Raw genomic sequence first — 4,483 nt, forward strand, 5'->3', positions numbered from 1 at the left:
GAAGCCAGGACCCCTGTGCCACAGGCGGGAATCTACCGCTAGGCTATGGGCCTGGCTAATAGGAAATAACTATTGGAATACTATGTACTCGAATACCCTTCGTCTCACGTTGGTGAGCAACTGGGTTTACACCGGTCATTTCCCAAGAGGCGCATATAGCCAGCAGATAGCATTTTACCGAACCTAACCGTACACCGCGGAGGTATATAAATTCGAACAAAGTGCATAAGAACGCGCACCTTCATAGAACATACAAACCTCCAACAGCTAGGGTATTCCTACTATTACACATGCCTTATATCCTTGATAAAAGCGTTTTATTGCTTCTAGCAACTTACCTCCTACACTATATACTCTTAATACCTTCCACAAAATTTCTCCATCCACACTACCATGTGCTTTCTCAAGATCCATCTGCTTTTCTAAGTATTTCTCAAATACATTCTTTAAAGCAAACACCTGATCCACACATCCTTTACCTCTTCTGAAACTACACTGTTCTTCCCCAATCTGATGCTCTATACATGATTTTACACTCTCAATCAATACCCTTTCATATAATTTCCCAGGAATACTCAACAAACTTATACCTCTGTAATTTGAACAATCACCCTTGTCCCCTTTGCCTTTATACAATGGCACTATGCATGCATTCCGCCAATCTTCAGGCACCTTTTCATGGATCAGACATACAATGAATATCCTTACCAACCAATCAACAATACAGTCACCCACTTTTTTAGATAAATTCCTCTGCAACACCATCCGAATCCGCCGCCTTGCCGACTTACATCTTCCGGAAAGCTTTCACTACCTCTTCTCTGTTTGATAAACCAATCTTTCTGACCCTCTCACTTCGCACACCACCTCGACCAAAACACCCTACTTCTGCCCCTCTATCATCTAACACATCCAACAAACCTTCAAAATACTCACTCTATCGCCTTCTCACTTCACCACTACTTGTTATTACCTCCCCACTTGCCCCCTTCACCGATATTTCTATTTGTTCTCTTGTCTTATGCATTTTATTTACCTCCTTCCAAACATCTTTTATTTTCCACAAAATTTGATATTACTTTCTTACTACAACTCTCGTTTGCCCTCTTTTTCATTTCTTGCACCTTTCTCTTGACCTCTTACCTCTTTCTTTTATACATCTCCCAGTCATTTGCATTGTTTCCCTGCAAAACTCGACTCTCTCTTCTCTTTCAGTAACAATCTTACTTCATCCAAGCTCTCACTACCTTTTCTAATGTGCCCATCTCCCACCTTTCTCTTGCCACAAGCATCTTTTGCGTAAGCCATCACTGCTTCCCTAAATGCATCCCACTGCTGTTGGACAAGACGAGTTTTGATTGTGTAAATAAGTTATCGTCCGTCCATGTCGTTATTGTGGAAAACAAACATAGACGGAGTCAACTAGTGACCAGATGGTCGCCATTGTTGTCATATATATCTAACCTGTACCTCTAATTCGTGGCTGTTATTTGATATGTTGGAAAAATTATATCTTGCAATTACAAATATACATTATTACTATAGCCACTATATGGGGGAGGGAGATCATATGTGGGCAACCCATCAGTGTTGATCGGTGCCCCAGGTCAACATCGAGGGGTTGACAGCCCACCTACTGACCCGCCATCTCATGCCTCCCGCATGGTGAGAGGGGCACATATGGGTACTCTTGTAGCATTGTTTAGCTATTAAGGAATAAAGTATCATATTGTAAGAACAATGTAAGAATTAGGACATAAAGTAACCCGTGGCAGGTATCATAGTATAGCTGTGGGATGATTATAGAAACTTTATTTTACGGGACATATCATCATAGCAGTTTCCTAATAGGATTACTCCATGTGAAAAGTTTATTTACGGTGCTCAATTAAGTATATACATTGATACAGTTTCAAATAATGTCACCATGAAAATGTATCGATTGTAGAAAATTGACAAAGTGACATAGCGAAGTACTTAAACAGGAACCTGAAGTGATCGCCTTGGCGGAGCAAAGTGAATTCAAGTCACGCAGTAAGTAGACGAAACACAATTGTGGGTCACTTTAGTATCTTATGTCAATAACATTCCCCCCCCCCCCAGATCGGTGGGGCAAGTAAATTACCCTAACCCGTCGGACACCATTCAGCCGGAGGAGCATAGCATTCAACATCCACAAAGAAATCAAGGTAAGCTAACACCTCCGTTTGTGAAAAAAGGTGTCTTAATGCAGGGCGCATGGCTCGCCCCTTGTGAGGGTAAGGTACCATTAATGAGTCTACAGGAGACAGACACTGGAGTGATTAACACAACGCTGTTGTAGGAAACACGATCACGGACGGACTGACCTGACGTGGAGGACGTGGGGCCATTGCTTGAACAGACACCCTCACGTTCATGGACCTGTTTACCATTCACATATATATACATATAAGAGCAAGGGAAGGAGTAGCACTACTCCTGAAACAGGAGTTGTGGGAGTATGTGATAGAATGTAAGAAAGTAAATTCTAGATTAATATGGGTAAAACTGAAAGTTGATGGAGAGAGATGGGCATGAGAAGAAAAATCATGAGAGGCAAGAGTTTTGGGAGCAGCTGAATGAGTGTGTTAGTGGATTTGATGCACAAGACCAGGTTATAGTGTTGGGTGATTTGAATGCAAAGGTAAGTAATGTGGCAGTTGCGGGAATACTTGGTGTACATGAGATGTTCAGTGTTGTAAATGGAAATGGTGAATAGATTGTAGATTTATATGCTGAAAAAGGACTGGTGATTAGGAATACCTCTTTTAAAAAGCGAGATATACATAAGTATACGTATGTAGTAGGGGAGACGGCCAGAGAGCGATATTGGATTACGTGTTAATTGACAGGAGCGCGAAAGAGAGACTTTTAGATGTAAATGTGCTGAAAGGTGCAACTGGAGGGATGTCTGATCATTATCTTGTGGAGATGAAGGTGAAGATTTGTATGGGTTTTCAGAAAAGAAGAGAGAATGTTGGGGCGAAGAGGGTGGTGAGAGTAAGTGAGCTTGGGAAGGAGACTTGTGTGAGGAAGTACCAGGAGAGACTGAGTACAGAATGGAAAAAGGTGAGAAAAAAGGATGTAAGGGGAGTGGGGGAGGAATGGGATGTATTTAGGGAAGCAGTGATGGCTTGCGCCAAAGATTTTGTGGCATGAGAAGCGTGGGAGGTGGGTTGAATAGAAAAGGTAGTGATTGGTGTGATGAAGAAGTAAGATTATTAGTAAAAGAGAATAGAGAAGCATTTGGAAGATTTTTGAAAGGAAAAAATGCAAATGAAAGGGAGATGTATAAAAGAAAGAGGCAGGAGGTCAAGAGAAAGGTGCAAGACGTGAAAAAGAGAGCAAATGAGAATTGGGGTGAGAGAGTATCATTAAATTTTAGGGAGAATAAAAAGATGTTCTAGAAGGAGGTAAATAAAGTGCGTAAGACAAGGGAGCAAATGGGAACTTCAGTGAAGGGGGCTAATGGGGAGGTGATAACAAGTAGTGGTGATGTGAAAATGAGAAGGAATGAGTATTTTGAAGGTTTGTTGAATGTGTTTGATGATAGAGTGGCAGATATAGGGTGTTTTGGTCGAGGTATTGTGCAAAGTGAGAGGGTTAGGGAAAATGATTTGGTAAACAGAGAAGAGTTAGTAAAAGCTTCGCGGAAGATGAAATCCGGCAAGGCAGATGGTTTGGATGGTATTGCAGTGGAATCTAATAAAAAAGGGGATGACTGTATTGTTGACTGGTTGGTAAGGTTATTTAATGTATGTATGATTCATGGTGAGGTGCCTGAGGATTGGCGGAATGCTTGTATAGTGGCATTGTACAAAGGCAAAGGGGATAAGAGTGAGTGCTCAAATTACAGAGGTATAAGTTTGTTGAGTATTCCTGGTAAATTATATGGGAGGGTATTGACTGAGACGATGAAGGCATGTATAGAGCATCAGATTGCGGAAGAGCAGTGTGGTTTCAGAAGTGGTACAGGATGTGTGGATAAGGTGTTTGCTTTGAAGAATGTATGTGAGAAATACTTAGAAAAGCAAATGGATTTGTATGTAGCATTTATGGATCTGGAGAAGGCATATGATAGAGTTGATAGAGATGCTCTGTGGAAGGTACTAAGAATATATGTTGTGGGAGGCAAGTTGTTAGAAGCAGGGAAAAGTGTTTATCGAGGATGTAAGGCATGTGTACGTGTAGGAAGAGAGGAAAGTGATTGGTTCTCAGTGAAGGTAGGTTTGCGGCAGGGGTGTGTGATGTCTCCATGGTTGTTTAATTTGTTTATGGTTGGGGTTGTTGGGGAGGTGAATGCAAGAGTTTTGGAAAGAGGGGCAAGCATGCAGTCTGTTGTGAATGAGAGAGCTTGGGAAGTGAGTAAGATGTAGTTCGCTGATGATACAGCGCTGGTCGCTGTTTCATGTGAGAAACTGCAGAAGCTGGTGACTCACTTTGTGTATGAGTCACACAAGTG

The 4,483-nt window shown here is 41.7% G+C and overlaps 1 protein-coding gene across 1 annotated transcript in view; it reads right to left on the reverse strand.

The window, feature by feature from the left end:
- The window catches only part of LOC139763325 (ionotropic receptor 21a-like), a 638,186-nt gene that overhangs the window by 21,150 nt on the left and 612,553 nt on the right, over positions 1 to 4,483 (reverse strand). The gene's annotated exons all lie outside the window — the stretch shown is intronic.

Source organism: Panulirus ornatus, chromosome 46 (assembly GCF_036320965.1).
Source record: "Panulirus ornatus isolate Po-2019 chromosome 46, ASM3632096v1, whole genome shotgun sequence".
NCBI classification, from domain to species: Eukaryota; Metazoa; Arthropoda; class Malacostraca; order Decapoda; family Palinuridae; genus Panulirus; species Panulirus ornatus.